The 9,861-nt window shown below is 42.0% G+C and overlaps 2 protein-coding genes across 3 annotated transcripts in view; one reads left to right on the top strand and one right to left on the bottom strand.

Moving 5' to 3' along the window:
* Positions 1 to 9,861, top strand: part of NIPBL (NIPBL cohesin loading factor) — a 4,951,262-nt gene that overhangs the window by 3,877,953 nt on the left and 1,063,448 nt on the right. The gene's annotated exons all lie outside the window — the stretch shown is intronic.
* The window catches only part of IST1 (IST1 factor associated with ESCRT-III), a 1,439,276-nt gene that overhangs the window by 1,047,456 nt on the left and 381,959 nt on the right, over positions 1 to 9,861 (bottom strand). The window lies entirely within an intron of this gene.

Genomic DNA, 9,861 nt, shown 5'->3' with positions numbered 1-9,861 from the left:
CTGGAAAATCCTTCCATGACGGCCTAAGATTCAGGTAGCTGGGGACTCTGTCCCACAGGTTGCAGACAAATGAAGTCTGCCTACTTCAGATTAAGAAGTTATGTACTCACCATAACGTTCCATCTGAGTAAGTGACTTCATTTGGATGCAACCATCCCCCCCTCCATCCCCCTGACCTTGCATAGCAATATGAGTCCTGGTTTCCCAGGAGTCTGTTATACTAGTATTCACAGGGCAAACTCAATCTGAGGTCAGTCAGGGCTTGGCAGGGGATTATGGGTAGAGGGAGGAGCTAGGAGCTTGGATCCTAAAGCTTTTGAACTGCCGGCTCGGATCCGATGTTGGATCCGATTCCCACAGGTTGCATCCAAATGAAGTCACCTACTCAGATGGAACGTTATGGTGAGTACATAACTTTTTATTAAATAAATTATGCCCACAGAAGCTAGAAAGCATGAGGTCCTCCTTTTGTCCAGGAGAGCTTTTTTAGGGGCCTTTCTAGTGCATTCACCAGGGTGTACCTTTAAGCCATTCCCATTTCTTTTTCTTTTTCCTGTGAACTCTCCCATGTTTTCCTGCTCTGTGATAAAGTAGTTTCTGAAATCCTCAGAAAACAAATGCTACTGTTATAGACCATTAATTTATTAACGGAAAAAATATCTGTGGCCTCCTTTGAGCCAAGCTGTTCAGTGACAGTTAGGTTTTTGTTTTGGAAAACCTTATTCATTGTGGCTGTTATGTCATATGAAAAATACTTGAGTTGCTTGCCCTTGTGTACAGTCTTACATGGCCTTCCTTAAGGACAGAGTGAGTCATAGAATCGACACCTTTTTCATGGCAAAAAATTGTCTGAGAAACTCTTAACTTTCATGTCTTGTATCCCAACTCTCACCACAAAGGGGGAAGGGGGATAGTGCATTAATTGATGGTCATCAAAAGCAGTTGAGTTGTGTTGTGTAGTGCAAATTGAAGAAACAGGACAAAATAGGTCATTATTGTGTATGCCCTTCATACCTGTAAGCAAGAGAAAAACAGTTTCCAAGCAAATTTTATCAAAATAGCTGTTTGTTTCACTTTTTGATGTTACAGCAGTGGGAATCCCTGAGGTGTTAGTGAGAACCTATTCTGCCAGAGTAGTAGTATTCTACAAGAACGTTTCAGCTTTGGGGTTTGAGACCGGCAGTTGCACTTTTGTATACATCTTTTCTAAGCACAGTAAGTGGAATGTGCAGTCTAGGATCAGAACAAGAGTTTGTCACCACAGTGTTTTGTGGCAGGTTTGTAGAATACTCCCATTTGAGTTTTTTTTCTGGATTCATACTCCAGTGCTTGAGTGAGTAACTATATAATCATTCTGTTTAATCTATTTTCTATCTTGCTGACTATAAACTGATTTTTTTGTTTGATTTGTCTTCTGTTTATACTTTTTCTATATTTTTTTATCTACGTTACTAACTACATCTCTTGTTGGTGTTCTTTCAATGCATATATTTTATTTTGTTACATGCTCTTTGCTGTCTACATTTATATTGATTTACCCAATTCATTTTCCATGCAGCATCATTTTATTAATTAGTTTGTAACTTTTATTTGGTCAGCATATAATATTCATTGTTGTAGTCATCAGTTCTGAGATTCTTGCCTACAGGAATTCAACAGCTGTCTTGACTTAGAGCTTGTGCCTTCATCTTCCTGGCCTCAGATGATTCCCTCCTGGTGTGGGACATCAGAATGTCAGAGGTGTGAGCACAGTATTGGATAACATCTTCAGATCTTTCTAGCCTCATTTCATGATTATTGCATGCAGCATCAGCAGTGTCATTCTGGCATGTTAGCTTGTTTCCAGAGTCTCAGATTAAGTTCCCAGTGTGGAACATTTTTTGCGTTATCTTTTATTTTTCCTTGTTTTTATGCCTGGTAGTAAGATAGTTTTCAGGTAAAGGTGTAGTAAAAGTCGCAGTTGTTTAGTTTGTTGAAAACAAATTCCAAACACAGATGTTTATTTGTATTCCCTAGGCCCAGAGCACAACGTGGTTGGTTGTCTACTCTGCGCCAGATTCACCACAGGGACAGTCCACTACAGGGCAACATCAAGGTCAGAGGCGCATTTGCAGCCCCAGTCCTCAGTCTGTTTCAGCTGAAGTCTCTGACCCAGAACCATTTTATAGGCTACTACACAATCAGTTTTATGCATGCCCTTCCAGACTGACTGCTGTACCTGTAACAGAGGCCCTTCTAACATCCCCTTCACCCAGCACCTCCGTAGTCATGGGGGGGGGGGGGGGCTAGAATCCCTTTGCAGCTTCTTTGAGCTTGTTTAGATGGAGATTTCCAAAAACCTAGTGTTGGGTGGCCTACTCATCAGCTGAGGCCACCAAGCTTGGTCCTGCCCCAGTGCAACCAAATCCTAAAGTACCAAAGCACAAACCAGTGCCTGCTAGCTTGTCTAGGCCTTGTGGCTCCTTGATGCAACCAAGGTTTAATCCCAAGACTTTTTTAGTTGACCCAGGTTTTCACTAGATTTGAAAAAACAAACTGGAAATTAGAGGTGTCCATGTTCATGTACCTCAGATTTAGAACAAAAGAACCTACATATTTGTAGGCCAGTTGTCTTCCCTTTCTTTATGTGAGTACGAGACGAGAACATCCTGCTGTCTGCTGGATCAGGCAGTTGTCCAGTTAGGGTTAAATTTGGATGCACCTGCCGTACTCCATCACTGGCACAAGACAACTTGTTAAATACTGTAGGTGCAGTTGACAAGCCAAAGGGTAAGGATGTTACTTGAAATGACCCCACCCCTGCTGCAACTTTGAGGAATTTTCTGTGCTTCCAGACAATGGGAATATAAAGGTAGGCATCCTTCACATGTAGTATGACCATGAGTGCATTGGAAGGAAGCAGTGGTTATAAGCTTTAGAGGGTAAACATTTTGAATTTTAAAACACTGAGGAATTTGTTAAGATAAGGAACATGTAGGATGGGTCTTCATGGACCCTTTTTTCTTAGTAATAGGATAAGTCTTAAAAAGAAACTTTGCCCTTTGTCCCATAGAGGAACCCTTTCTATTACCACCGACTGTGTCAGCGTCACTTGTTGAATCGCTACAGTTATAAATACATTTGCTGTTTGGAGGCTGGTGGAATGCCACTGAATTTTATAATGCCGTGGAATTATATTTGTAATTGTTTGTGTGATGATTAACATCTGCTGGTCTTGGGTAATTCCTTCCCAATTCCTTACAAAGGACAAGCACCATCCACCTTTTTCTGAGGGGGCAACAGAGTTGGTGGGGAAAGGTGAATAGGAGGAACAGCCTGACTTAGCCATGGCTGAGCCCTCTGAGTGGCTCAGCCCTGGTGATCTCAAGGCTTGTCTTTTGGTGTAGATTGCTAATTCTTTCCTAAGATTTCCATTTTTCCCTTTGCCAAGCATAAAATTGTCTAATTTAGGGTTACGGGGTTAGATTTTTCTGGGAAATTCCTACTGTAAGTAGGAATTTGGATCTGAAAGAGCTGTTTTACAAACTAGGTAGTCTTTCTCTTTTTTTCTGTTTTTTGCAGTGTTCCTGAGCAAGATGCCAAAATAAGAGATCCTTAGTCATGGGGGCATTTGAGATCCTGTCTTTACATTCTTTGCCAGGCTTACAATACACAGCCAGGCATGTCTCCGTATTACAGACCATGCAGCCGCTGCCCTGCATAATGTGCCCACAACATCATGCAATATTTGTTTGAGTGCTTGGCAACCCAGAAATAGAGTTCACACAGGTCCAGCATCTCTTACTTCATATCCTTGTTTTGAATCTCCTCAGCCTTAGCCCTCATCTTCTCCAGCACATACTGCTAGTTCGAAAGCTTGTGGGAGTATCATTTTAAGGCAGTGAAGGAAAAACGTAGCAGAGGTGTATATTTTTCCCAAGTCTGTTAAATGCTGTGGTCACCTTGTCATTGAGAGAATGATTCCTGGTTGGAGCAAAGGTTGCTCCCTTGCTGGGATCCAGAGATATACCACATCTTTCTCAGTCAAAGGTTTCCTGCAAAGGTAGTTATGTGAATCCCTGATGAGTCTGTAGAAATGACTAGACTTTCTTGAGGCAGGGGGAAGGAATCAGGCTGCAAGTATGCATTAAGTAAATCTTCCTCGAAACTAGCACTGGAGTAACAGCTGAAAGTCTAAGGTTAGACAAGCCCATACAAGCATGTGCTCTGCTGTGCTTGAGAGCGTCTTTAGTTTCTCACTGGTGAACCTCCATCATCCTGTGAAGTGCATCTCCAAAGGGGGGAAAAAATCCTGTGCTAGAGAAGCAGTGGATTGGGTGTTTGTGGTGTGGTGTCAAAGTCTGAGGCTTGAGTTTACTGTATCTGACCCTCTTAGTCATGGAAGTTAATCTCTTGTTAAGGGCCCAACCCTCACTTTTTTGAAAAGGCCCCAGTTACCAGAAGAATCTCTGTCTGACTGAGGCATGCAGGATTCCAGTCAGTAGAAGACTGGAAGGTGGCATGGGAAGGGGCACTGCCTGGCACAGGAAAAGCCAAACCAGCAGGTTACACTTCGGGATTTGGTGCTTTGTGCTTCTTGACTCGGGGAACAGCCACCCTAGAAGGCTTTGGTCATTAGCGAATGAAACATCAGTGCCATTACTGGTAGCCTCCTTGTGTAGTAGGATTATGCAGACCCCACCTTCTAAAAAATCATAGTACAAGCATGCAAAGCTAAAGGGCCCTCAGTCTTAGGGGGCATGTCAGATATGTTGGTTTGGGAGCAACTGCAAAAGACTGATTTGGGTACTTGCAATAGAGATTGTTCCAAAGGCCTTGGCCAAATCAGACTGTATGACCAGAAACTGCTGAAGCACTTCTCTGCTTGCACTGGGCCACCAGACCCAGAGAAACTAGAGTTGTTTGAGATACTCTTAGTCTTCAAATCTTCTCCTTGTTGTTGGCATATTTTTGCCCCATGCAGTGTCTGAGGAATCAGTGGTGATAGTCTGAGTTCCCTTGGCTAGCTGGGAAGGTACCTCAGCTAGCTGAGGTATACTGTTTTATTCTATCAAGAGAAGATCTTCATACAAGGCAAAATGGGTATGGGGGTTTCAAAAACTTGGAGTGCTGGCATAATCTTTTTGCGGTACCATGGTGACTTTCTCATATTGAGTCTCGCTGTAGGGGCCATCAGTATGCAAGATGCCATTTACCTGTACCCCAGAATCCTGAGGAATTTTCCTGCTGCGATTTCCATCCTCAAAATGTCTGGTGAAACTGGGAAAGACAGAGTACCTTGTCGAAGGGGGAGATAGGTTCTGGTGTTCTATATCCAGTAATTATTCTAAGAACAGTGGTTTTCTTGCAAGAGTGAGATGTGTTGAGGATTTTGAGAGAGGGATCTGTTCCCTGAAATAATGTCAAGTAACAGAAGATGAGGTGGAAAACAATTAAGGAGTCAACACTGGTATAAAACATACAGGCTGGATGATTTACCATTAGAAACATATAGAATATTTAAACTCAGATGTATTAATGGCTTGACTAAACTAGCTAAATATGCGTTGGTAACTGGCAAAACTCCAAAAACATGGAAATATGCCATCATAGCAGTTGCTCACAAACCAGGCAAGGATCCTTCAAAAGTTTGGATCATAAAAGACAGTAATTGCACTTAATCATGAATACCATTTATTTACTGCAGCACTGCTTGCCAAATGATTAACTTATACCTTTATCTCATTTACTGATCTGTAACAGAGGGACTTTTTATAAGCTAGAACCACCCATAGTAACTTCGTAAAAACAAGCAGTATGTTGGTAGAATATCAAAACAAAACCAAACAAAAGTTGCTTGTAAGTCTGATTTGTCAAAAAACATTTGATAACAGTTTGATAGTACTGACATATGAAGTACTAAGAGCAGCAAGCATTCATGAGAAATGGTTGTATGAAATAGTCTTTCCTATATCCGTTTCTGCTGAGAAAATGTAGTACAAACAGACTTTCCATAAGTTTTCAGGTAATTTAGAGACAACACACAGAGGTGTCTTTCCTCCCCTTTCTTATTTGTGGTTTATATTGAACCTTTGGCAAGCAGGCTGATGCAGATGTAAGTAAAGGGTTATGAACTGGAGGCATTTACTCACAAGTTCACAGTTTATGGAGACTTCGTTCTTCATTATCTGAAGACCTGAAGGGGATTTTGAAGTAATATTTCAGGAACGTTGTCATTATCTTAAAATTGCTTGACTTAAGATAAACGCAAGCAATACTAAACCAAAAAGATTATTCACCTGTGATAGATTATGTGAAAAGTACCCTGTTTGTGAGCATCTCCAACAAGCTTGTTACTTAAGCCTGAATTAAAGACTTATTGTAAGGGTGTTTGTCCTTAACACTATGGACTATTTTAAGTAAAGTACAAGATCTTATATGGAAAAACGGAAGAATGTTTGTCTAGGTATAACAGAAAATTCAGTCATTCCAGTGTTTTGTTCTGCCACTGGTAGTGTATCTCAGGGCCTGTCTCTCCCTCTGTCAGATGAGTTTTTTTTTCTTTATTAAATAAACTGATTAAACACTACAAAAATGTATATGGCTAGACCAAAAAGCCTTGGGTGATATGAAACATAACTTTGCCAACATAAGCAGGAGTGTTGGGAGCCCTTGATTTTGAAACATACTGCGTAGTTTAAACTGTTACAGGAGGTAGTGGACCGCAATCATCACTCTAGATAGAAAGCCATCTTAATACGTTTGTGAAGGATCAGTGGGGCATTTAGTTTATTAAGGTACAGAATGGTGAATAGGAAAAAGACCAAATAGTCACTGATGGATAGAACCTTTAAAGTTGATAAGCTCACTAAAAGAGATGCAATGGCTTAGCTGTGTGAGTTGGATCCAGACGAAAAGTAGCAATAAGGAGAACTTTTCAGCAACAGAAATTTCCAGAAGTTTGAAGATTTGTAGGGGATTTATGTATAGGGATCAGTTAATGATAGGAAAAAAATTTAATGACGTGGGAACAAATACACAGATAGGAGTGTAGATTGTGGGGTAGCAGAGAATTTTGCAGTAAATCAATAGGTAAATGGAAGGCTTCAAGCCTGTACACATGCCAAAAGAATGAATGGATTCCGTGGTGGGTGGAAAATTGGTATGCAAATCCAGGTTAAAAAGGTTAAGTACTACATTAAATATATAAATGTTAAATGAGAAAGGTGGCAGATACACAAAGAAAGTTCGAATTGTTTTGGAGAAAGTTGCATATTATAGTCACATACACACAAATTGGGAAGGTGTTCTGTCATTGCCAGTACCACCAGTCCTTGCAGTTCCAGGTTTCTGTTCTCTCCTATTATCAGGAAGTAGCTCCTGTAGTTGTTAGAAACCTGCTTCCTGAACCCAGGCTTCTTCACCTCCAGAGTTTAGGTTGGGTCCCAAGTGCTCACTACTTATGCCGTCAGATCATGCCAGGGTAATGATGGTGCAAGGCCGGTGGGATAACACATTTATGAAGGCGCACACAGTTTGAAGTAAATAAATTGTTTATTATTTCTACTTTGTTTATCGGGTTTGCATGAAGCTACTGTAGCCTTCAGAAAAAAAATGGAGGTGAGGATAGGAAGTGCCACAGCAATGTGGTCCGTCAGTAAATGGGGGGGTACTCTGTCCTACCTTTTGTGCCTGGGCATGCTGCTTTGAGGTACTGCACTGTACCTCGTGACACAGTACCTAAAAGGAGTAGAAGATATTTTGTCAGACACTGAACAGATCTGTGGTAGATACTTAAGACAGATGCTTTCTCTTTCCTTTGACAGGTGAGTTTCTGTAAGCCTTCCCACGTCTTCCCCTCATTCCTTGAATACTTCAAGTGATCAGGGAGGATGGGCTGAGGGTGATCCTGATAGCACCATTTTGGCCAAGGCAGCACCTGTTCTCAGTGCACCATAGCATGACCAGGGAGAAACCTTGGGTGCTGCCACAAGAGATGGATCTCCTAACCACAAACAGTGAAGTCACTACACACTCCAACATGGTGCCTTTGAAACTGGCAGAGTAGACAATGTGATTTTCATACCCTCCAGAAACCTTTTTAGCAAGGAGACTGAGCACCAACAAATCATACATTTCCAAATGGTTATAAAGTTCTCTCACTGGTGTATGACGAAAGGGTGCAGCCTTTTACAAGCCAGATTTGCCATAGTCTTCTCTTACTTTACCGAACCTTACTCAAAAGGCCGGTCTTTTCCTTCCATTGATAAATGCCTCTACTGTTTCAGCCTTGTCTACTTGTGTGCCCACCATTGTTTTCAGACCATAGCATGAAGCAATTCCTCAGGGATATCAGTCACTTTGAGACACCCAGGGAGGACCCTTGCTCCCTCCTGGGACCTACACTTGTGTTAGAGAAACTTGCTCTAATCCTTCCCTTGAGCCTGCTGTCTCCACTGAGCACAGGTTTACCTCCTGGAAAAATTTCCTGCCAGTGGCCACTACACAAGCCAGAAGAATTTGAGATGCAAGTCTGCATATGTAGGGACAACTTCATTACCTTCCATAAGAATAGAGTTTCTTTGCATAAGAATCCTTTATGTCAAAAGTAGTTTGAGATCTCTCTAAACCAATCCATTCACTTGCCTGTCTTTTCTAACTCTCTGCATAAAGGAGAAAGCCCTGCATTCCCTGAATGTGCACCGGCAACTCAGATCTTACTTCCACAAAACAAAGGAATCATAGAAAATCTGAACAGCTGTTTTTAGTTTTTAAAGAAAGTAAGGAGGGAACGCTGTCATCAAACAAACTATTTCAAAGTGGATTTCTAACTGCTTTGCTTTCTGCCGCTAACACCATGGGAATTAGATGCCTGACAGTATCAGGACGCACACACTTCCAGCAGCAGCAACTATCACCTTCCTGAGAGAACTGCCTACTCGCTCAGTCCTGGAGGTAGCCATCTGGTCCTCAGTGCTCACCTTTCCAAAACTTTACAGTATACCTGCATTTGTAGGGCTCGAGCACATTTCTCCTCTGGTGTTCTGCAGGGGGCTTATCTCTCTGCGTAGCCTTCTGTCCAGCCGCTCCTTTCTGTCTAGCTCTGGGAATCTTCTAAAAAGTCATTACTGCAACAGTGAAGCACAGTGAAATATTACATGGTTGTATATCTATTTACTGTCAGTGTAGATGTTCAAATGTCTTCACTTGTAGTAACTATGTTTCCTCCATCCCCTCTTTACATGCCTATCCTGATTGGGTTGGATACCCTTCTACCTCCCTGTTAGGTTCCTTCTCCCAGCCCCAGTTATCTTGCTCCTTTTCCTTGGGGACAGTGGTAGGCAGGTTGTGATCCCTGCCAGCAGCATGTAGAGTGGGACCCCAATTTGGAAGCAAGAAAGGTGTAATAAATAGTGTCGACTGACAGCCCTTTATGTTGCTGATGTTGGACAGGAGTTGTTAGACATCCACCAGGCCTGGATGAAGGGATCAGTCTCCGGTATAATAGGCCAGCCTTGGTCTTCAAATGCAGGTCATTACTGTAATATTGAATACACTATAACAGTAGTAGTGAATACACTCAACATCTACATTTATGGTGAGTAACGAGAAAACTGTACTTTCCCAAACCTGAGGACATTTGGCATCTGTTCTAAAGCACTGCTGGTCCCATTCTGGTTTCATGATGCCAGACCCTTTGGCCGTTAGAGTCAGCATGCCCTCCTACAATAGATGCACAGAAGGATATGCATTGGCAGGGATGTAAACTTGTCCGTGGCATTCTGGCTGTGAAAGCTCTATCTGTTTGGCTCTTGCATGGTGCAGTTAGGGCTTCTCCACCCTCCATACCCTGCCTCAGAGGATGAACAAACTCAAGACCTA

Source organism: Protopterus annectens, chromosome 1.part0 (assembly GCF_019279795.1).
Source record: "Protopterus annectens isolate FY-2018-M chromosome 1.part0, PAN1.0, whole genome shotgun sequence".
NCBI classification, from domain to species: domain Eukaryota; kingdom Metazoa; phylum Chordata; order Ceratodontiformes; family Protopteridae; genus Protopterus; species Protopterus annectens.
This window is presented reverse-complemented; position numbering and strand designations above follow the sequence as displayed.